Here is a 25,000-nt window from a genome sequence, read left to right as displayed (position 1 = left end):
AAAGATTCTGGTGAATGTCCAACTCCCTTTACCCTAATAGATCTTCCCTCTCAGCAGATCTGGGGATCTCTTCTGACCAGCTGCTTCCAGATATAGTGAGTTTCATCGCTTGTGGGGTCAGGACAATGGATTCTGGGGAAACCTTAAGTGCATACAAGACTGGAAGAGCAGTCAGAGCTCAGCAAAGTGAGTACTTGAATCAAAATAAACCTCCATGGACTCTTTGCAGGGTACAGAGCTGCATGTGGCAGGGGGAATGGATGAGCTGGCTAGACTGGAAATGGTGATGGAGAAGGGCTTCTTCTCCAACTCTCCTATTACTATATTGATATCTCTTCCCTATTGTCATGCTCTATATAGCCAGGGTTCATAGTGCTGCATGGCATCTCTGGGCTTATTGAGGTTGAGATCAAGTTTACTGAATACACCAGTGAATTCCACAGCAATGAAGGGAGTGAATGGGCTGCATGTTGCTAGAAAGCCACCTCTTTGGAAAAAAGTGGTGTTCAGGAAGGAGGTCAGGATGCAGCTGCTGTCAGCCAGACCCCTCTCAATGATCTTGCTAATGCCAAGAGAGGATGCTGCCATGGCCCTACCACCTTTTGAACAGCAAGAAAAGAGGCTTGTCCCTTCTTAAAGATCTTACTGCTCTGGAGGAAGGAAGGGGTTGAGGTTGCCCATCGGCCAGTCACCGCCTTCTCTAGCAGTGGGATCCTCAGGAAGCGAGAGAAGACTGAGAGCCTCTCCTTCCCTTATCTCCTTCTCTGGAGAGTACTGAGGGAATAAGCTTTGCCCAAACATCCGTGTGCTCTACAGATGGGGTGGAGAAGCAGCCCACCATCTCCTGCAAACATGCTACCACTTGAGTGAGAGGGAGGGAGCAGTCTCCCATAGACCCCTCCCCAGCACCAGAGAAAGGAGGCAGCAAGCCACCATCAGCTCCCACTGGAGATGGTATTAAACTGATTGGAAAGAAGGCAGTGGTGTACACCTAGCTTTCCTAGCCCTAACATTGTGCTGCTTCCAAGGAAGGGCAAGGAGCTGGCTGCCCTAAGCTTCCTGGTGACCTTGCTTCTCTCAGAGGAGGAGCTGGCCCCATGGATGCATTGTGTTGTGGACTATATTCTGTGGCAGACAATGAAGCAAGATTACCTGCAAGTGCACAAGCGCAGAGCACTGTGGGCCTGATTACTGGGGTGGTAAACTTGGGAGGCGTGGAGGAAAACCATTCTGTAAAAGGATGGCTATCAGAAGGCCTTAAGAGGAGAGAGAGAGAGAGAGAGAGTTATGTGAATTGAGAGGTCCTATGACCCGTCAGCTGGAGCAGGCAGGACCAGGAGCCTAGCTCAGGTTCCTTTCTTGCTGGTGCCAGACAAATTACCCAGGAACATTCCTTTAGTGGTCAGATAGAAAAGCAAGTTTGTGGCTTACCTGAGACTTTCACACAGATGACTATTAATAAGCTAAGTTCCTGACTTCAGATTTGTGCCCAACTTTAAATGGATTTCTCATGCAGAGAGAGAAAGCAGAGTGAGGTGATTGTGATGAAGACTGCAGTAATTGGCTTAAAATCAAGTGGCATTGCTGCATGGTAAATTTATCCTTTAATTACTCCCTGTAAAAAGTGACTGAACACATGTTTAGAGAGACAGTTTGCAAGTCGGCAGAATGAAAATGTGCCTCTAAATGCATCTTGTGCTTGACTATTTCCTCGGGCTTTTGCCAACATTCCTTTTACTTCTCTTTTTCTTTTTTAATCCATAAATCAACATGAGTCTCATCTACATTTGCAAGTCCATTACTGCAGCCACTTATTCATTCTGCCCTGAATTGAAGGTCTCTGAGATTTTAATGCATACTGGCTCCTGCAAACACTGAAATGATAGGGCCTCCCCTTTTACACATAAACCTTTGTCTGCTTTTGAAAATATCTGATTGAATCCTAAAATGCTTCAGCTCAGGTGAGCTGTACTCCGCTAGTAAAAATAGTATCCATTAATTCCATTAAGTTATTGGATGAGGATTATTTGCCACCCATAAAAAGGCAGAGGCAGTATTAATAAGAGTCATTTCCAAAAAGGACAATTCCAGATGTTGGGGGGCGGGGAGAAACTTCTGCCTTTTCTACTTCTTCTTTGCATATGCACAACGTGCCCCAACGTGGCATGTGACCAGCATCTTCCCCCCTTCTCTACTCATGCGATATATTTAAAATAGCAAAATCTGGTTTATATAAAAGGAAAGGACCTGGCCTCCCCAGGAAAACTTTGAACTTTAATTTTGGTGCTGATACAACCAAGTGACAAGGACTTTAGGCCGCCTGGGAGGAAAGAAGGGAATGAAAATAGCTATCATGCCTTTCGCATAGAGCACTCATGAACTACTATCATGTGAAAAGATGCGGATACAGACTAACACGGCTGCTACTTTGAAACCTATTATCATGATAAACTAACTATATACTCAGCTATATTAGAGCATAAGCTTTCGTGAGCTACAGCTCACTTCATCGGATGCATGTAGCTCACGAAAGCTTATGCTCTAATATCTTTGTTAGTCTCTAAGGTGCCACAAGTACTCCTTTTCTTTTTGCGAATACAGACTAACACGGCTGCTACTCTGAAATACTCAGGTAAGAGTCTCCAAGTGAATATGGCCCTCATTGAAATGCTGCACCCTACTGGCTTTTAGCTGCTTTTGCAGTCATTGAATGAATGATAAGGGACAAAACTTCTTCAGCATTGAATAAGTTAATGTGCAGAGTATCTTACAAGCTGTGGTGGTCATGAACTACCACCCTAATGGGATGGTGTTTCAATTCAACAAGATCAGTGCTATATTAACACTTAAAGCATTTCAGGCCAGGAAATCTCTCTTACGTAGTGTCTGTACAGTTTACAGCACAAGGAGGGCCCTGATCTCAGAGTGGGTCTCGAAGTAATGTCAGTTGAGTGCCCTGTGCAGTTTACTAATACCCATCTTTAATTTCTAACTGCAACTGTGCAAACTCTGCCTGGGATCTAAAAGTGAATCGGGGTGGTTTTTGTATGTGATCGGAGAGCCTGGAGACTACAGTATGTCCTAAATTACACTTTAATGTCTATAAATTATGCCCTAGGATGTAAACTATGGCGCAGGTGAAATTGAGGACATAGCTTTGATTGTGGGAGTAGCACAAGTTCTATTTGGGCAGCCCAATCTTCCTTACTGGGGATGATGCATAAGGAGGAAAGGCCCTATCTTGACTTTCAGATCCCAGCTTGAGTCCGCGGATCTGGCTGTTACAGCCACTCTTCCTATAATCAGGGCAAATGTGATAAGGGATCCCTGGCATAATATGAGCAGAACCCTGATACTATGTTTATATAGTCCTTCTCCTGTCAGCCGCTCTCAGAGTTCTTTGTTCCAGTCGTGTTAGTGGTGGTGCGGAACTCTGTTCAGAAGCTGCTCCATATTGGACCAACTTCCCCTTGGCCAAGGGCACTGGAAGCCGTTACCTCTGGTGTGCCTAAGTGACAAATTAGCCAGAGGAGTGACCTGAGAACATGGCCTTGGCACACTGCAGTCACAGCTCTCCTGAAACTCCTTATATTAGATGGAGCAAATACTGCTGCCATAGGGTCATTCCTCTGGCACTGTTTGCTCTATCTGAGCCAACAAATTCTTGCTTTAGACCTAAGAAGTCTCTGTCTGGATAAAAGAATGGTAGCTTCTTTTAACTACCTGCTTGGAAGCAATTGTTACCATTCCCTGAGCCATCCAGTCCCATTAGAAGTGAGCTAGGAGACAAGAAGGGGCTTTTCATTTCTTTTTGAGCAGCAAAGAAACGTAATTGGGCCTTGGGAACTTTTAGGATTACCAAAGGTCAAATAAGATGAATTTTAAGCTGAAAAGCTGTCCAAAAGTGTCAGGCCTACAGATTTGCCACCATTTGAATCTCTATTGCTCTCCTCCATACCTTTCCAGTTTTGGGTATTGTAGGCTGCACATAAACAAATCCTGCACTTATTCGTCCTTAACTCTGGGTCTGGAAAGATAAGGCAAAGTTTACTTTGTTTACCGCTGCATGAAATAAGTGTATAGTTTCTCTGCACGACTGTACCATCAAGGGAGAATGGAAAATGAAAAACAGCTTTGGGGCCCTGTTTCCAGACCATTTGGCACACTTTTCATTTTGGTTCCATTTTATGAGCTCACAAACATGACTCTTAATCCAACAGTCACACTCCAGTGTTGCAAGACATTGACCTTTCATCATATCCAAGGTCTGCTCTTGCAAGCTTAGTATCAAGTTGTATTGCTGTCCTAGCCAATATATCAAACATGCATCAAACACACAGTCTACTGAGGACCATTGTGACAGCCAGAATAGCTGTTGATGGCATCACACCAGGCATTGTCTTGTGAAGTTCCCAGATCTGGCTCAATCCTGTGAATCCACAAATCTCTAGGGTGCTCCCGCATGCAGCCCCAGCTAGGGTCAGATTGTGAACCTCTTAAGCGTCAATGGAGAGCTTGTGAGCACGGTATGCTGGGGTGTTTTTGTCCATCTTGGTGACATGGCCAAAAAGCATGCAATGCCACTTTTGAATATAATGAGTGATTAGAGGAAGGTCAAATCTGAAAGATTATGACATTTTGCATAAAGTCAAACTACTATATGATCAGGATTTGGTGCTGATGGTGCATATAGAATGCTACTAGCAACTCCAAATCTGCCTGTGAGAAGGTCCAGGTTTCTGACCCTTATAGCAATAGAGTAGTACACAGGTTTTGATAGCTCCTGAACTTTGTCTCAGCTCGAAGATGTTTTTGTGTCCATAAGTGAGAGATGGACTTCATGCATGAGATGGCAAAACCTTTTTAGATTCATAGATTCATAGATACTAAGGTCAGAAGGGACCATTCTGATCATCTAGTTTGACCTCCTGCACAGTGCAGGCCACAGAATCTCACCCACCCACTCCTATGAAAAACCTCACCCATGTTTGAGCTATTGAAGTCCTCAAATCATGGTTTAAAGACTTCAAGGAGCAGAGAAGCCTCCCTCAAGTCAACCATGCCCCATGCTACAGAGGAAGGCGAAAAACCTCCAGGGCCTCTCCAATCTGCCCTGGAGGAAAATTCCTTCCCGACCCCAAATATGGCAATCAGCTAAAGCCTGAGCATATGGGCAAGATTCACCAGCCAGATACTACAGAAAATTCTTTCCTGGGTAACTCAGATCCCATCTATCTAATATCCCATCTCAGGGGATTTGGCCTATTTACCCTGAATATTTAAAGATCAATTACTTACCAAAATCCCATTATCCCATCATACCATCTCCTCCATAAACTTATCAAGTAGAATCTTAAAACCAGATAGATCTTTTGCCCCCACTGCTTCCCTTGGAAGGCTATTCCAAAACTTCACACCTCTGATGGTTAAAAACCTTCGTCTGATTTCAAGTCTAAACTTCCTGGTGGCCAGTTTATACCCCTTTGTTCTTGTGTCCACATTGGTGCTGAGCTTAAATAATTCCTCTCCCTCTCCTATATTTATCACTCTGATATATTTATAGAGAGCAATCATATCTCCCCTCAACCTTCTTTTAGTTAGGCTAAACAAGCCAAGCTCCTCAAGTCTCCTTTCATAAGACAAGTTTTCCATTCCTCGGATCATCCTAGTAGCCCTTCTCTGTACCTGCTCCAGTTTGAATTCATCCTTTTTAAACATGGGAGACCAGAACTGCACACAGTATTCTAGGTGAGGTCTCACCAGTGCCTTGTATAACGGTACTAAAACCTCCTTATCCCTACTGGAAATGCCTCTCCTGATGCATCCCAAAACTGCATTAGCTTTTTTCACAGCCATATCACATTGGCAGCTCATAGTCATCCTATGATCAACCAATACTCCAAGGTCCTTCTCCTCTTCCGTTACTTCTAATTGATGCGTCCCCAATTTGTAACTAAAATTCTTGTTATTAATCCCTAAATGCATAACCTTACACTTCTGACTATTAAATTTCATCCTATTACTATTACTCCAGTTTACAAGGTCATCCAGATCCTCCTGTATAATATCCCGATCCTTCTCCGAATTGGCAATACCTCCCAGCTTTGTATCATCTGCAAACTTTATTAGCACACTCCCACTTTTTGTGCCAAGGTCAGTAATAAAAAGATTAAATAAGATTGGTCCCAAAACTGATCCCTGAGGAACTCCACTGGTAACCTCCCTCCAACCTGACAGTTCTCCTTTCAGTAGGACCCGTTGCAGTCTCCCCTTTAACCAATTTCTTATCCACCTTTTGATGTTCATATTGATCCCCATCTTCTCCAATTTAACTAATAATTCCCCATGTGGCACGGTATCAAATGCCTTACTGAAATCTAGGTAAATTAGATCCACTGCATTTCCTTTATCTAAAAAATCTGTTACCTTTTCAAAAAAGGAGATTAGGTTGGTTTGGCACGATCTACGATTTTTGTTGAAGAACATCTTGTTTCCTAAAAAGAAAAGGAGTACTTGTGGCACCTTAGAGACTAACAAATTTATTAGAGCATAAGCTTCCGTGAGCTACAGCTCACTTCATCGGATGCATTTGGTGGAAAAAGCCAGGCTTTTTCCACCAAATGCATCCGATGAAGTGAGCTGTAGCTCACGAAAGCTTATGCTCTAATAAATTTGTTAGTCTCTAAGGTGCCACAAGTACTCCTTTTCTTTTTGCAAATACAGACTAACACGACTGCTACTCTGAAACCTGTCATCTTGTTTCCTGTGACTGTTTGAACTCCGCTTGCAGCCAAGGTAGATCAACTTGTCAGTACTCTCCACGGTACTCAAGTCCACTTGCAGTGGGGATTCTTGTGGCCCAACTCAGAGGTTCTGGACCTTGGTCTTCTACCATGAGACATTCAACTTCATTGAGTGGGCAGCACGTTGGAGGGTGGGGCTGAAAGTCTCTGATTTCTCTACAAGCAAGACAGTATTGTTGGCATTGTCTTGGTCGGTGAACACTTCTTGGCCAACCTGGATTCTGATGTGTAGAGAGGCAAGTCCTAATATCCAGTCAGTAGCTTAACAGAAAAATGCTGGAGCAAGAATGCATCCCTGCTGCGCACCTGAGGTTGTGTAGAAATGCAGCAAAAGCCTTGAACCAGTATGCACACTTGCATCGGTACTAGTGTGAACATTGTGCACCAGATTTAGCAGAACATCGGGACCACAGAGACTACAGAACCAGGATTAAAGCTCTTGCTATTACTGACTCCAGGAAGAGGGATGAGTATGGCAACTACAGGATGATCTCATTATCATCAGTCCCTAAAAAGGTCTTTGCTCATGTTCCATTTGGTAGGATACTCCTTAATGGACATAATTATACTCAACAATCAGGTTTCACTGATGCATGGTCCACAATGGACAGTGTTCTTACCCTCCAGCTTCTGTCTGAGCTGCACCAAGAATTTAACCACCCACTTCATGTGGCATATATTGACATCAAAGCAGCTTTTGATTTGGTCAACATGTCAGGCCTTTAGCTCACACTACCCAATGAAGAAGGAATTTATCGCTCAATAGTTAATTCCTTCACTCCCCATGCCAGTGAATTGGTTAAAGTGAGACACAGGCTTGACATTCCCACATGTTTATGCAGATGAAGTGAAAAATTCTGGTTAAGACAGTACCATGTGGAGTCTGTTAGAATAAGCCTCCCATTGGGAATTACATCCCCATTTAGATTTACAGAGGCTGGTTATCAGGTACAAGACTTTGAAGTCTTGTCAAAAAATTACCCTAAAATAAATACTTCAAAGTAGTAGCTGCGAAAGTAATGTAAAATTAAGAGATGCAAAGCTTGTAGAAACTAAGCTATTATAATGCCAGGATAATTATCAATCCTTTCTGAACGTCTTTAAATGGATTATCTAGCACAGTACGTACTTTCTTTTTTTTAAAACAGTTATCTTCTGTGATGCTTTAATATCTTTGACTTACCCTTAAATATTGTAGAAAGTCAAATTCTATTTCTAATTTGTAAGGATCTAAAAAACCCCTTTAATAATGGTGTTGTAGAGGCTTTTGCATTGGCTATAACAGCATGTTGTCCAGGAATTAAAACGAAGCCCAATTCACATAGAGTAAAACCATTCCCAAGTGAGAGCTCAGGCAGCATACCATATAGCTTTTTACTCTTCAGATTGGGCAAAGAGATGAACTCCCTTAATTAACAGGTGAATCAGAGGTCAAACCAATTAAAAGATAAACTGCTGTTTAAAAGGGCGGTTTAAAGGCCCTGGAAAAGGATAGGTAAAGTTTTTCCTGTCAAATGTTGCAGTTCCTTTGGGCATGGCTACACTTGCAGATGTAGAGTGCCGGCCCTCGGAGACCGCAGCAAGGAAAACACTGCCATGTGTTTACACTGTCAGCTGCAATCGCACTGGCGTGGCCATGTTAGCAGCTCTTGCAATGCCACAGAGAGCAGTGCATTGTGGTAGCTATCCCAGTGTGCAAGTGGCTGCACCGTGCTTTTCAAATCGGGGAGGGGGATGGAGTGTAACAGGGAGTGTGTTGTGTGTATGTGGGGGGAGAGACAGTGTGTTTGGGGGGCAGAGAGTGTGTCAGCATGCTGTCTTGTAAGTTCAGACAGCAGCAGGGGGAAACCCCGACATCAGCACTCCCTCCTCCCTCACATGCCTGTCTCGGCAGCAGCAGCATTCCACAGTAATGGTTGCTTTGTCCCGGAGCAGATAAGCATGCCGGCTGTCAGAAACAGAGCTTTGAAAGGGGATATCCGCATGCCTGCAGCTGAGTTCAAAACAATGACCAGAGTGGCCACATGACTTCAAGGGATTATGGGACGTTTCTGGAGGCCAATCACAGCGCAGTAATGCACATATCATCCACACTGACACGCAGGCATTTCAGCTAGGGCGCAGCAAGCTTTATGCTTCTCGTGGAGGTGGATTACCAGGAGTGCTCCAGCTGCAGAGTCCAGGAGCTAAAAGTGCCTTGCCAGCGTGGACACCTCAGGAGTTAGGGCGTCCGGGGTTGATTTAATGCGCTCTAACTCGCAAGTGTAGCCTAGGCCTTTGATAGAGCTTTCGCCAGTCAGCCCACGCCACTGCCGTTGTGCTCTGTTTGTCGGCAGCATTGGAAACTGACTGTATGTGAAGGATTTGTTTACCCTAGTATAACCAAGATTTGTGTGTGTGTGTGTGTGTGTGTTGTTAGGTTAGCAACCACATAGATTAAAAGACACTGAATGTTACTGTAATTTTGATACTCTGTCAATGAGCATAAATAAATATGCTTAAATAAAACCGAATACTGTAATTGGTGGAAACACACATAGCAAAAATAATGTTAATAGGTAGGGACACAAAATCATTTTCTAGAAAAATGTGCAAAAACTATGGTATGGTGCTGGGTTTAATTTTGCCTTGAGGTCCAAAAAATGCAGAGAAGCATTTCCCCCCCAATGAGAATGTTGTTAGGTTAGAGGGAGGGGAGAAGCCCCAAAACATCTTGGGAGAGAAGGCAGAGCACTAAATGAATTGACATATGTAGTCTCAAGGTGAGTGAGGCAATATCTTTTATTGGACCAACTTCTGTTGGTGAGAGAGACCACAGAAGTTGGCCCAATAAAAAATATTACCACACCCACCTTGTCATCTAGTATTCTGGGACCGACATGGCTACAGCTGCACTGCGTACAACATATGTAGTCGAAGGCTCTCTGCTTTTCTTCACCATAATGAAATTTGCAGATGATACATGTGATGCTGGCAGAGCAGGTGCCAGCTCATGCCAAGGACCCCAGGCCTCAGTAGAAGACTGACAAATACACAGGTGGAACCAGTCTGGCTCACCTGGCGTTAGCATGGTTAAAATAGCTATTAGAATGATAAAGTGTGCGTAGCGTTCAGACTTTGTTGAATGCTTGTAAACTGAGCTTTAATCTCATTTCTAACACCTGTATCCCATATTGAAAGATAATATTTAAATGTTTGTATTATACACCTTGGTGACCATGTAAATCACCAGACAGGAGAGAGACATTAATTAGTGTAAAGTGCTGATCTCCAACAGAAGGTATCACGTCCTGCCCCACAGGGAAGGCCCATCGGCACCAGATGAACTACTGTGGAACATCAAGGAGGACAAAAGACTTTGCTGATTGTTCTCTCCCTCTCCTCCATGAAGAGGTGTTGTGCAAGTGAATTCCTTCCATGAACTGAGTTTGCAGCTCAAAGCACAAGGAGAGAAGTGAATAAAAAGCCCTATCAAGGAGGAACTGTATCTTTTTACTGCTTAAACTCCGAGGAGCAAGGATTACTAAACATAAGCAAAAGGTTCCCAGTACTTAGCCTAGGTTAGGCTTAAAGAACATATAGAACTTGCATATTACTGAAGCTTCGAGTACTTTTTGCAATTTAAGACTAGAACTCATTTTTGTGTTTCTGTGTTAACCTGCTTTAACCTAGTAAATAACTCTCTCTCCCTCTCTTTTTTTTTTTTATAGGAAAAGTATTGTCTTTGGTGTGAGATCTGAATGACTTGGGTTTCAGAGTAGCAGCTGTGTTAGTCTGTATTTGCAAAAAGAAAAGGAGTACTTGTGGCACCTTAGAGACTAACAAATTCATTTGAGCGGATGCATTCGATGAAGTGAGCTGTAGCTCACGAAAGCTTATGCTCAAATAAATTTGTTAGTCTCTAAGGTGCCACATTCCTTTTCTTTTTCTGAATGACTTGGGGTAAGTGACTGGTCCCTTGGGACTGGGAGAAATGTGAATATTGCTGTGATCTTTGGTGTAAGGGGCCATCTATCACAAAGTCAAGCTTGCCTAGGTGACAAGACAGATCGGAGTACCCAAGGAAACTGTCTGTAACTCAGTGGCTAGGCTTTTATAGTGCCTGAGAAGTTTATACTTGATAATCAGTTGGTGAAATCTAAGTATAGAACTTACAATCAATTTGGGGTTTGTGCCCTGGTTCCTAACAGTGTTCCCTGAGCTTGGTACCCTCGCTCTTGAGCCACTGCAGGACACCTTGACAAGACAAAAGTCGGATTTGTTTTAACCTCCAATGAGAGAGAAATATGAAGGGTCCTAGAAAGGTTGGAAATACAACCAGGAAACAGGCAAATGGCATTCAGCTTGAGAAAATCCAAGTTAATATATGTGAGGAAAATAATCTGAAACAATAATCAAATCAATAGGAGGGAGACACCAGGAAAGCAGTAAATAGGAAATGGATGTGGAAGTCATGGGGCACAGCATATTGGGAGAAGGGGGGGGAACTGTTGCTCACCCCTGTGCAGGTGCCTGGGACCTCCCCATCCAAGCACAGCTATGATCCTTCTGCCAACCTGAGAGTTCTCCCAAAATCTTAGCATTAATCTTGTGTCTAATGCTTTATACAATGCTTTCACATAGTTCACAGCACTGAATCTAACAATTGTAGCATTGGCAGTACTAAAATAAGTGAGGGAAAGGCAAGATGCTAATCAGAATGGTGTGATGATAAGATCTGTCTGTCACATTTACATGGTTAGCTGCAGTTTTGACCTTCCCCTTTCCTCCCACATTTCCCCACTTGGTTTTCTTTGAGGGCATTCACTTAAGGTTTCAGGCTTCCAGCCATCAACTCTCTTGAGTGGAGACCTGCACCTGATTTCTACAACAGGTCTGCTGGGGTCCAGCACCCCTGGGTTGCTCTTTCTCCAGGGGCTACAACAGTGTACACCAGTTTCCAAACAACCTTCACAAAGCAAAGTTAATTTATTCTTAGGGCAAAAGCATCCCAGAGAAAACCTATAAAAACAATAATCATTCATATATGCATACAGCAGTCTCCCGTGGGAGTCTGGTAAGGAAGCTTCCCTTCCGACCCTTCAGCAAGAGATGGAGTCTCTTTAGAACCAATGCCCTGTCCATTTGCTGATCCGAAGGAAGAACCCTAAGTCTGTTTAAACTGAGCCTTTTCTATCAAAAGTTCTTTTTCTTCCAGCCTCAGCCTCCTGAAAACAGGTAAAACCAGTTCCTCCTCCTATTCCCCAGGAGATCAAGCTGGGAATTTACATAGCAGCCCCTGGGATTTTGCATTAATCACCTCCTAAGGATTTCAGATTCTGCCAGATCACCCACCCCCAGTCACCCTCATTTAGGAACAGACAAACACATATCACTTGTATTTATACAAAGGGTTGTGACTATGCTACATCTCATACAATCTGTCCCATCTCAATATAATGGCTTTTTGAGGTTTTCATGCTTTAACCATCAAATACAATATAGTTCCCAAAGTTGCTGCACATGGTTGCAATATTTGTCATTTTGGCATCTCACGCAAACATATGTATAATTTGTGTCTGGCTTACTCCTCCTCAGGGCGTCCTGGTCTCCCACTTCACAACTAGTCAAAAACACTGCATGTGCATCATTCCCTTGATAAGGTTTTAGCAGCCTTCTGTATAGGAGCCTTTGTGTATGATCTCTCCATTTGTGATCTAGTCTGTCAAGACTTCATTTTCACAGTGTCTTGTTTGCTTTAACAACTTCCAGGCACTGAGATGAAGCATACTTTATTTTTCTGCTTCTCCAACCCAATTAATATTTGATTAATATCCTATCTGAGATATTGTTGGCTATGGCTTTGGTTATACATTTTTCCCCTGAAGGTTTATTCTGGATTTATTGTGGAAACACTTCTATAGAAATGTTAGAAATATATGTAAAAAGAAAAGGAGTACTTGTGGCACCTTAGAGACTAACAAATGTATTTGAGCATAAGCTTTCGTGAGCTACAGCTCACTTCATTGGATGCGTATCCGATGAAGTGAGCTGTAGCTCACGAAAGCTTATGCTCAAATACATTTGTTAGTCTCTAAGGTGCCACAAGTACTCAGTTTCTTTTTGCGAATACAGACTAACACGGCTGCTACTCTGAAACCAGAAATATATGTGTGAGTTAGATATCAAGTGGGCTTTGCTTGGAATACATGTAACACCATATCTGATCATAGAAAAACCAATATCCAATCAAGGGAAAACTAATAATAATAACAAATATAATATAGTTTGCCCCCCTTCCACGCTGTGGAAACCCAGTCCAGACTATAAACTACTACGCAAATAGGCCTGAGTTTAGCATGTATGTAGGTCCTGATCCTGTGACTGGCAACACCCAACACAGGAACCCAACTGCACAGATCCAGTTGTAGGTCTGCGGCTCAAAGCACATTTGTAGTTAAATAAGCAGTTGCACTGAGTCACATTTAATGGGTCTATTCAGATGAGTAAAGTGCTTAAGTGTCTGCAGGGTTGGAGCTATAGGTCCTTTTCCAGGATGTTTGTGTCTCTGCACAGAACTTAGAGGTGTATTTTTGCTGACTCTAGATCTAGATCTGAGTTGTAGATTCCAGAAGCTTTTCTTAAGTCTGCTTACAAATTCCTAGTTAGATTGCTCTTGTCCCTGAGATACCAAATACTTTGCTTGATCCTCTAGAGTAACATATGGCTTTTGAGTGGAGAGTACAATGTCTACTGCACATGCTCTAAGACCTTTTTACATAGTGCTAATATCTCTTTCCAGTTCACAGGATTCTAACCTCCTCATGTTTGAGCCTATAATGCACACAGGCTCCAGCAAACATTAGATAAGCTCTTCCTCCTGTTAAATTAGCCAGTTAGGCCTGCTCTACGCTAACACTGTAAATTGATCATAGTTAAGTTATGCTAGTTAAGTTTAGTAAGTAACGTAACTTAAATTGATGTACCATCGATTGAATTACCGTGGTGTCCACACTACGCTATGTCGACAGGAGATGTGCTGCCGGCAAGATAGCTTCCGCCTCTCATTGAGGAGGATTACAGACATTGATGGGAGAGCGCTCTCCCATCAATTTAGCATGTCTTCACGAGACCCGCTAAATCAACACTGCTGTATAATTGCAGCGCTTTAGTAACAGAGCAATAGATTAGCACTCATCTTGGATCTAGTGAACACCTTGCATGCATTTACTTCAAATCTTTTATTAAGTCTTTTTTTTTATTTCAAAGTTATTTTGGTTTATTTAATCTCTATCTTCTTAACCTATTATGGCAAAGAGAGGCAATGTTGGCTAAAATAATCCTGACTGGCAACACACTATTGCCAGCCCCAGGTGTTGAAAAAATCATGACACTGCCCCCCAAAAGTCATGAGACTAGCTTAAAAATAATGAGAATTTAAATAATATTGGGTCCTTATTTGCCTTCTGGTTTTTGAGTCCTTAGGAGGGTTCATGGTTTCAAGCTTTTCTCTGAAGCCACAAAGGTTAGAAACTCATTTAATGAAATGTAATCACATGACTCCAGGAGCTGGGCCTTTAAGACAAACTCCATGTGTTGCAATACTCATGATAAAATCGTGAGTTGGCAACATTGCAACACAGGACCTAGTTCTTCTCCCCACCTCTGCAGCTGCACAAGGCCTGAGATGCAGTGGACATGCCACACATCTGCTGAATGTAGGGAACAGGACATGGAAAGACTGTATAGGTAGATTGCACTCTCCGGACATATACAACTGACCTCCACGGTATTGGGGCATCAAGGGATGGGGTCTGAATTAACTATGCAGATTCACTGACAAATCCTATTTATGGAGAGTAGCAGGAACAACTGTATTCTATAGGCTGCACTAGATTCTGCAGAGTAGCTGCATGTGTTTTAAGTGCCCAGCTGGTTTAGAGTGAGGATTCTGTCCCCCCCATCCGTGTCTAGGGTTGCCAACTGTCTAATTGCACAAACTCAAACATCCTTGCCTCACCCCTTCCTGACACCCTGCCATGTCCCTTCTCCAAGGCCCCACCCTCCGCTCACTCTATTCCCTCTCCCTCTGTTGCTCGCTCTCCCCACCCTCATTCACTTTCACCAGGCTGGGTCAGGCGGTTGGAGTGCAGGAGGGGGTCCGGTCTCTGATCTGGGGCTGAAGGGTTTGGAATGTGGGAGGGACTCCGGGTTGAGCCTGGGGCAGGGGGTTGGGGTGCAGGAGGGGGTTCAGGGTGTTGGCTCTAGGAGGAAGTTTGGGTGCAGGACGGGGCTCAGGGCTGAGGCAGGGAGTTGGGGTGTGGGAGGAGGTTCAGGGTGCAGGCTTTGAGAGGGAGTCTGGGTGTGAGAGGGGGCTCAGGGCTGGGACAGGGGGGTTGGGGTGCAGGATCCAGCCAGGTGGCGCTTACCTTGGGCAGCTCCCAGATGCGGCTGACATGTCCAGCTCCTAGACTCACGGGCAGCCAGGCGGCTCTGTGCTCTGCCTGCAGGCACCGCCTATGCAGTTCCCATTGGTCACGGTTCCTACCAATGGGAGCTCCGGAGTCGGCACTGGGCCAGCGTGCAGAGACCCCTGGCCACGCATGTGCCTAGGAGCTGGATATTCTAGCTGCTTCTGGGAGTTGCGCAGAGCCGGAGCAGGTCTGGATCCTGCCTTAGCCCTGGTGTGCTGCTGGCTGGACTTTTAGCTGCCTATTAAAATCTCCTGGATCGCTTTCAATAGTGGGAGATTGATTCCGAATCCTGGAGACTCTTGGCCAATCCGGGAGGATTGGCAACCCTGTCTGTGTCCCTGCATAGCTGTCCCCTGAAAGTCTGGGATACTCAGCCTTAGATGAGGGACCAAGATTTGGCCCTGAATATATTTCACAAATAGAGCTGAAAGCTTCACTAGGTGCTACAAAGCACTGTGACCTTTGTGAAGTGCACAAATGCATTTCTAATGACTATTTTGGTTACTGTGGGGATTTCTGCCATTGTTCTAAGCTGTGCACCACCAGATTCTGTGTCAGAGCTGTGCTCTGCACTTTTCAAAGTCTTGTGAGACAGCGTGTTGCAATAGGCTTCCAGTCTGTTGCTATGGGACTGATCCAAAGCCCATTGAAGTTATTGGGAATCTTTCTGTCAACTTCAGTGGACTTTAGATCAGCTCCAGTGAGGCGGAGTGCTTGGCCAGCTCCTCCTGTTCCTAGATCCAATGGTGAGATTTCCACAGTTCCATTGACCTTCCATGGATTTATGCTCCTAAATCCTTTGTTTCTGGAAACCTCACGATTAGATCCTTAATTTCTGTACAAGAATTAAGATATAAAACAAACTGAGTTAAATGTGGAAGACTGAGTGTTCCAGCTCCCACACATTATTAGCAAAACTGATTATATTTGTTTCAATTTTTCTAATGTGTTACGAATCTTCATTCAGTGTGATTTCAAACACTATCCTCACAATTGATCTACTGCACACCTGCTCTCACAGTAAGAGCTGTCTATGCCGTACACCTGCTCTCTCTAATTTTACAGTCTATTCTACTTTTTATCCGATCGGCAGTTTTTGTAACACTAATTCAAAATAAATCTGCATATTTCAAGCCATTTGCATTTTTCTTAATACAGCAGTAATTCTGCCTGCTGTGTAGGTTAAAAATCTTGACCGTCTGTGATGCATTTTTCATGGTTTCATGGAATCTCTGGTCACTTGTAGCTTTAAAATGGGATCTTGTTATAATTCTCATCAGATCCTATAATTCATGCCCTAAGGAATATGTTCATAGCAGAGATATGAAAAGCTTCAATATTGTGTTAATTTTTTTTTGTTCCTTATCTTGCTTAATTTAAATATTGTGGCCAACTTAAAGGCCACAGCCATGAAATTATGACTCAATTAGTGATGGAGAAGGAGGAATAGAAATTAAGGAAAAATCTTTCATTTCAACCAGAGAATTTAGTCGAGGAACAAGAGAATGTTTAACCTTTTCTGAGCCTTATGTACAGCATCCAACAAAAAGCCACTGTGAAAAGCCAGGGCCTGAGTTCTCTTGATGTGAAGTGCACGGTGTTAAAGAGGCTTGGGCTTCACACTGCGCTACCTATGTGTAAGCGGGGGAATAGTCCCGCTACTGTGGGGAACACTCCTGGCTTCTGCACTACCCCGGTGAAGTGGGCTAGCGAAAGGATCCGAGTCCTCGCTCCCACTTCCTTTACCAAGTGGCCTCCCTGCCCTTGAGGGCTCCCCTTCCACGCTCCTGTCTGGCAGAGTCTTCGTAACCCCAACAAGGCTGGGCCCAGGATTCCTGGGGGGCTCGACCCCCAACCCTGCTGTGATCACCTAAGACAGGGGCTAGGGTGTCCCCACTCCGGGGTACTCTCTCTGCACTGGGCACTTCTCTGACCCACTGACCATCACATACAAGTTAAAGCAAATGCAAGTTATTTAATCAACAATTAATTTTAAATAGAAAAAGGAAAAATGGGAAAGGTTAAAGGAAACACATCACCCCGCTCTGTGGCAGGGAACATCACAAACAGTGTCTCTGGAATGTCAGGGCAGTTCACAGGCTGTTCCTTGTAAGTCCCAGGCCTTCTTCTCAGGCCCTGGCTGTGCTGCAGGGATGCTGTGGGTTGGACACTTGGTCTGGTGGTGGCCACACGCTCTCAGGCTCTAAGTGGTAGGACCCTTCTGCCCAGTGTCGCCCCCGCCCTGTCGGGGTTACGATCCAAGCCTGGCCTGCAGAGCCCCTTGGCTGAGGCATCTCCCTGTGCTGGGCCCGCTGCCCAGGGTCCCCCTCGGTCTCCCCAGCTGCTCACCGCACCCAGCTCCAGACTGCTCCAGCCCCGGCTCCACCACTCTGTCTCAGCGCTGCTGCTGCTGCTGCTCCGCCTCCAGTTCCCTGGGCTGCTTCTTTGGCCCCTCTGCCTCTGGTTGCTACAGCTCTGCTCCCAGGACAGGTCTGCTCTGCAGGCTGCTTCTGTGACTCTGCTCCCAGCACTGACCTGCTTCCTGGGCTGCTTTTCTGGACCCTCTGGCTCTGGTTGCTGCAGCTCTGCTCCCAGGGCAAGTCTGCTCTCTCTGGCCTGTGCCTCTGGCTTTGGGGTTGCAGCTCTGCTCCCAGGACAGGGTCTGCTCTCTCTGGGCTGCTTTTCTGGTCCCTCTGGATCTGGCACAGCTCTGCTCCCCAGCTTAGTTTGGGTCACTGCTTTCTCCTTAGCTCGGCCCCACTCTGTCTGACCGAGGCAAATTGAGCTCACAGGGAGGATGGGACCTCCCTGGCCTCCTGACTCCCTGATTGGCTTGCTCACTCTGTCATTCAGGCTGACCTAGAGCATTGGCCCCTCCCCAGTGTTCCTGGGGGCTGTCAATCTCAGGGTCCTGATTCCCCATCGACCCTTCCCCCTTTTTAGAACTGGGAGCTAGGAACTAAAACACCGCCACTGAATGTTAGTAAAGGTGCAACAGTCCCCTTACATATGGGTGAAAATTGCCCGTCTGCAGCAGAGGGGTCAGCTCAAGGACTATTTTGAGGGCTTAAGTGGTGCAGAGCTGTCTGCACAGGGCGGAACGTTATACAGGGTGAAATTCACTCCCCTGTAGAATTGTGCAGTGGAAGCCCTGCAGAACCCCACTTGTATGGGGATGGGTTGGTGTGGCAGTGTAGGGAGCCTCTGCACTTAAGCAGATCTAGACTGTGAGGAGACACTTGCAAAGTGGCCGTGGAAGGACAGCAGCTCCTCCTCCAGTTTACAGGCTGGAGTAGACTGCAGTTTGTCCTGAAAATATATGGTATGCACCGGGATGGAAAAGTGGATTTTGTCTCCCTGAGGCCGTCTGCAGAACATCTGTAAAAAGCCCATTTACTCTGGCTGGTTGGGGGCTGGCCATATTTCACCATATATCCCAGCATGCATTGAAGCTGATTTTACTAATAAGAAGTATACAGCAGTGCAGTGCAAACTCTTTGACACAGTACAAATGGCTTTCTACATCTGCACAAAGCACATCCAGAATGTACTGTAAACTATTTGATCTGAAATAAATGGCATAGCCCTGGGGGGAGGTGCCACAGTGGAAAGCTGATACTGTATTTCACTAGATTTGTTTTGAAACTAGTGTTGGTACAAACTCTTCTGTGGGTTCCAAGGTTGTCATTATTTGGAACTTATGATGAAAACACTCCTTCCCTAAGGGAGGCAAAGTATAATATTTAAGTATAATTTAATACTTAGGCAAGGAAAGGATCTGCTAAAGAATGATCTGTGCACCAAACTGCTCATGTACTGAATTGTATTGCTGATTTCATATCAACACTTTTCCAGTAGTGCTAAGGAAAGTGTTAACATTTGAAAAAAGTATTATACCAATTTGCAAGAGCATTGTGTGCGAAAAGTCTTCTGTAACTAGAACCAGTTTGAACCCACACACTATATTGGTCATCAAAACCACTACAAACCCCTATAGGAGCAACAAATAAGAGAAAGAATATCACTGCATTAAGATGTTGAGATCCAGTGCTAGTCTATGTAAATGTTAAAAATGAGCAGAACTAATATCAAGCCACGGAATTATGACAACATCTCAGGTGAACAGTGAGACACCATTGCAGATGTGCCTTATGTATCTATAGAAAGACAGTTGAAGGAATACACAATTTAACCTCTTTTCTCTAAGGCTTGTTACCACCAAGTATATTTGCCAGAAGGTTGTGCAAAATTATGCAAAACAGCAAAAGTTACCTTTCTCCATGTAACTGCTAAATTAACTGGTCAAGTAAACATGGGCATGTTCTTCAAACCCTTTTTAGAATCCAGATTATTGCAATGCCAAACACTTTTGATGCATGCAATACTTTATTCCATCACAACACTTTCTTACCCATTATTCTGCTTAAATCAAGATCAAAAAGACCAACCCCCTTCTTTTATACATAGTTTATTGTGATGGGGGTGTTCTCCTCGCACCAGTGTAGAAGGGGTTAATGAGGCTGAAGAGAGGCCAATTAACTGGATAGGCTGCAGTTAAGGGGAATTAGTCTAAGAAACCCTTGGATAATGATAGAACCCAGCTGAGAAGGAATAAGCAGAGCTAGGCTCAAGCCAGGAAGCTGGCAGAAGAATGGGACTGGAGCAAGGGAACCTGTAACTACTCTCTGGACAGTAGAGAGGGAAAGAAGGGAAACTAGGTAGAGAGGGTATAGGAAAAGGTGGCAAGGTTTAATGTGGTACAAGCCTTGGCTGCTTATTAGAGGGTCCCTGAGCTGGAACCCAGAGTAGAGGGTGGGCTTGGGTTCCCCTACCAGTTGCTGGGGAAGTGGCATGGTTTGGGCAGCATGCCCTCTTGGAGAAAGAGACTGTGATATGCCAGATGGTGGGGGGGAAAGACACAGTGACCTGGCTTGTGAATCCAGCCATGAAGACAGAGCAAGCTGCCTGAGTCTGAGAGAGAGAAGGTGGCAGACCATGCAGTAATAGGGTGTGTTGGACCAGAGTGGAGCTAATCCCCAGATGCTGCCAGAAGTAGGCACCCTAGTGGTGAGTGGACCTGTGAAACTTACACACTGTGTATTATGGAAATGAGGTATGTGTAACTTCATACAGGAATATAGGTCTTCAGTGGGGAAGAGAAGCAGTCTCTTCAGTTAAACACAGTTCAGTACACCTGAAACCCTTAACTAAGCCCTGGTCTACACTAGGCACTGAGGTCGAATTTAGCAGCGTTAAATTGATGTAACCCTGCACCCGTCCACATGACGAAGCCCTTTTTTTCGACTTAAAGGGCTCTTAAAATCGATTTCCTTACTCCACCCCCAACAAGGGGATTAGCGCTGAAATCGGTTTTGCTGGGTCGAATTTGGGGTACTGTGGAAGCAATTAGATGGTATTGGCCTCGGAAGCTATCCCAGAGTGCTTCATTGTGACCGCTCTGGACAGCGCTCTCAACTCAGATGCACTGACCCCCAGGTAGACAGGAAAAGGCCTGCAAACTTTTGAATTTCAATTTACTGTTTGGCCAGTGTGGCAAGCTGCAGGTGACCATGCAGAGCTCATCAGCAGAGGTGACCATGATGGAGTCCCAGAATCAGAAAAGAGCTCCAGCATGGACCAAACGGGAGGTATGGGACCTGATCACTGTATGGGGAGAAGAATCCGTGCTATCAGAACTCCGTTCCAGTTTTTGAAATGCCAAAACATTTGTGAAAATCTCCCAGGGCATGAAGGACAGAGGCCATAACAGGGACCCGAAGCAGTGCCGCGTGAAACTTAAGGAGCTGAGGCAAGCCTACCAGAAAACCAGAGAGGCCAACGGCCGCTCTGGATCAGAGCCCCAAACATGCCGCTTCTATGATGAGCTGCATGCCATTTTAGGGGGTTCAGCCATCACTACCCCAGCCATGTTGTTTGACTCCTTCAATGGAGATGGAGGCAACATGGAAGCAGGTTTTGGGGACGAGGAAGACGATGATGATGAGGTTGTAGATAGCTCACAGCAAACAAGCGGAGAAACCAGTTTTCCCGACAGCCAGGAACTGTTTCTCACCCTGGACCTGGATCCAGTACCCCGCGAACCCACCCAAGGCTGCCTCCCGGACCCACCAGGCGGAGAAGGGACCTCTGGTGAGTGTACCTTTTAAAATACTATACAAGGTTTAAAAGCCAGCATGTTTAATGATTAATTTGCCCTGGCATTCGTGGCTCTCCTGGATATACTCCCAAAGCCTTTGCAAAAGGTTTCTGGGGAGGGCAGCCTTATTCCATCCACCATGGTAGGACACTTTACCACTCCAGGCCAGTAGCACATACTCGGGAATCATTGTAGAACAAAGCATTGCAGTGTATGTTTGCTGGCGTTCAAACAACATCCATTCTTTATCTCTCTGTATTATTCTCAGGAGAGTGATATCATTCATGGTCACCTGGTTGAAATAGGGTGGTTTTAGTAAGCGGACATTCAGAGGTGCCTGTTCCTGCTGGGCTGTTTGCCTATGGCTGAACAGAAATGTTCCCCGCTGTTAGCCGCGCGGTGGGGGGAGGCAAAATGCGACCTTGTAACGAAAGCACATGTGCTATGTATATAATGTTAACAGCAAGGTTTACCGTGAAAGAGTGTACCCATTGTTCTATAAAATGTGTCTTTTCAAATACCACTGTCCCTTTTTTTTTTCTCCACCAGCTGCATGTGTTTCAAGGATCACAGGATCTTCTCCTTCCCAGAGGCTAGCGAAGATTAGAAGGTAAAAAAAATGCACTTGCAATGAAATGTTCTCTGAGCACATGCTGTCCTCCCATACTGACAGAGCACAGATGAATGCATGGAGGCAGACAATGTCAGAGTGCAGGAAAGCACAAAATGACCGGGAGGAGAGGTGGCGGGCTGAAGAGACTAAGTGGAGGGCTGAAGAGAGGGCTGAAGCTGAAAGGTGGCGGCAGCATGATGAGAGGAGGCAGGATTCAATGCTGAGGCTGCTGGAGGATCAAACTAATATGCTCCAGGGTATGGTTGAGCTGCAGGAAAGGCAGCAGGAGCACAGACCACCGCTACAGCCCCTGTATAACCAACCGCCCTCCTCCTCAAGTTCCATAGCCTCCTCACTCAGATGCCCAAGAACGCGGTGGGGGGGGCCTCTGGCCACCCAGCCACTCCACGCCAGAGGATTGCCCAAGTAACAGAAGGCTGGCATTCAATAAGTTTTAAACTTTTAAAGTGCTGTGTGGCCTTGTCCTTCCCTCCTCCACCACCCCTCCTGGGATACCTTGGTAATTATCCCCCTATTTGTGTGATGAATTAATAAAGAATGCATGAATGTGAAACAACAATGACTTTATTGCCTCTGCAAGCGGTGATCGAAAGGAGGTGGGGAGGGTGGTTAGCTTACAGGGAAGTAGAGTGAACCAAGGGGCAGGGGGTTTCATCAAGGAGAAACAAACAGAACTTTCACACCATAGCCTGGCCAGTCATGAAACTGGCTTTCAAAGCTTCTCTGATGCGCACTGCACCCTCCTGTGCTCTTCTAACTGCCCTGGTGTCTGGCTGTGTGTAACCAGCAGCCGGGCGATTTGCCTCAACCTCCCATCCCGCCATAAATGTCTCCCCCTTACTCTCACAGATATTGTGGAGCGCACAGCAAGCAGTAATAACAGTGGGAATATTGGTTTTGCTGAGGTCTAACCGAGTCAGTAAACTGTGCCAGCGCACTTTTAAACGTCCAAATGCACATTCTAGCACCATTCTGCACTTGCTCAGCCTGTAGTTGAACAGCTCCTGACTACTCTCCAGGCTGCCTATGTCTGGCTTCATGAGCCATGGCATTAAGGGGTAGGCTGGGTCCCCAAGGATAACTATAGGCATTTCAACATCCCCAACGGTTATTTTCTGGTCTGGGAAGAAAGTCCCTTGCTGCAGCTTTTGAAACAGACCAGAGTTCCTGAAGATGCAAGCGTCATGTACCTTTCCCGGCCATCCCACGTTGATGTTGGTGAAACATCCCTTGTGATCCACCAGTGCTTGCAACACTATTGAAAAGTACCCCTTGCGGTTTATGTACTCGCTGGCTTGGTGCTCCGGTGCCAAGATAGGGATATGGGTTCCGTCTATGGCCCCACCACAGTTAGGGAATCCCATTGCAGCAAAGCCATCCACTATGACCTGCACATTTCTCAGGGTCACTATCCTTGATATCAGCAGATCTTTGATTGTGTTGGCTACTTGCATCACAGCAGCCCCCACAGTAGATTTGCCCACTCCAAATTGATTCCCGACTGACCGGTAGCTGTCTGGCGTTGCAAGCTTCCACAGGGCTATTGCCACTTGCTTCTCAACTGTGAGGGCTGCTCTCATCTTGGTATTCTTGCGTCTCAGGGCAGGGGAAAGCAAGTCACAAAGTTCCATGAAAGTGCCCTTACGCATGCGAAAGTTTCGCAGCCACTGGGAATTGTCCCAGACCAGCAACACTATGCGGTCCTACCAGTCTGTGCTTGTTTCCCGGGCCCAGAATCGGCGTTCCACCACATGAGCCTGCCCCCTTAGCACCATGATGCCCACATTGCCAGGGCACCTGCTTTGAGAGAAGTCTGTGTCCATGTCCTCATCACTCTCGTAACCGCGCTGACGTCACCTACTTGCCCGGTTTCGCTTTGCCAGATTCTGGTGCTGCACACACTGCTGGATAATACGTGTGGTGTTTACTGTGCTCCTAATTGCCAAAGTGATCTGAGCGGGCTTCATGCTTGCCGTGGTATGGCGTCTGCACAGAAAAAAGGCGCGGAACAATTTTCTGCTGTTGCCCTGACAGAGGGAGGGGCGACTGACGACATGGCTTACAGGGTTGGCTTACAGGGAATTAAAATCAACAAAGGGGGTGGCTTTGCGAGAAACTGAATGGCCGCCTCAAGGATAGAACTCAAAACTGGGTTTAGCAGGCCATTGATTTCACAGAGGGAGGGAGGGAGGGAGGAGAAAATGAATACAAAACTAATCTGGTCTATTTCTTGTTTTGAGCCACTTCATCTATCTTTATACATCTTGCTGGCAGCAGACTGTGCAGTACGACCGCTAGCCATCGTCACCTCCTGGGTGCTTGGCAGAAGACAGTGCAATATGACTACTGGCCATCATCTTCTGCTAGCTGCAGATTAAAAGACAGTGCATTGGCGGTAGGACTCAATCACCATGAGACAAAACAAGGGAAATGACCTGGCTGAGTCACTCCCATGTTTGCCCAGGCACCTGGTTAAAAGAGCACCCAGGACTACGTTGACGATGGCTACCAGTCATACTGTACTGTCTGCTGCCAAAAGGCAATAAACTGCTGCTGTGTAGCAATGCAGTACCATGTCCGCCAGCACCCAGGAGACATATGGTGACGGTTAGCTGAGCGGGCTCCATGCTTGCCATGGTATGGCATCTGCACAGGTAACTCAAGAAAAAAGGTGCAAAACGATTGTCTGCCCTTGCTTTTACGGAGGGAGGGAGGGAATGGGGGCCTGATGATATGTACCCAGAACCACCCGCGACAATGTTTTAGCCCCATCAGGCACTGGGATATCTACCCAGAATTCAAATGGGCGGTGGAGACTGCGGGAACTGTGGGATAGCTACCCACAGTACAAAGCTCTGGAAGTCGACGTTTGCCTCGGTACTGTGGACACAGTCCGCTGACTACATGCACTTAGAGCATTTGTGTGGGGACACACACACTCGACTGTATAAAA

The sequence above is a fragment of the Dermochelys coriacea genome, chromosome 9 (genome assembly GCF_009764565.3).
Source record: "Dermochelys coriacea isolate rDerCor1 chromosome 9, rDerCor1.pri.v4, whole genome shotgun sequence".
Classification (NCBI taxonomy): domain Eukaryota; kingdom Metazoa; phylum Chordata; order Testudines; family Dermochelyidae; genus Dermochelys; species Dermochelys coriacea.
This window is presented reverse-complemented; position numbering follows the sequence as displayed.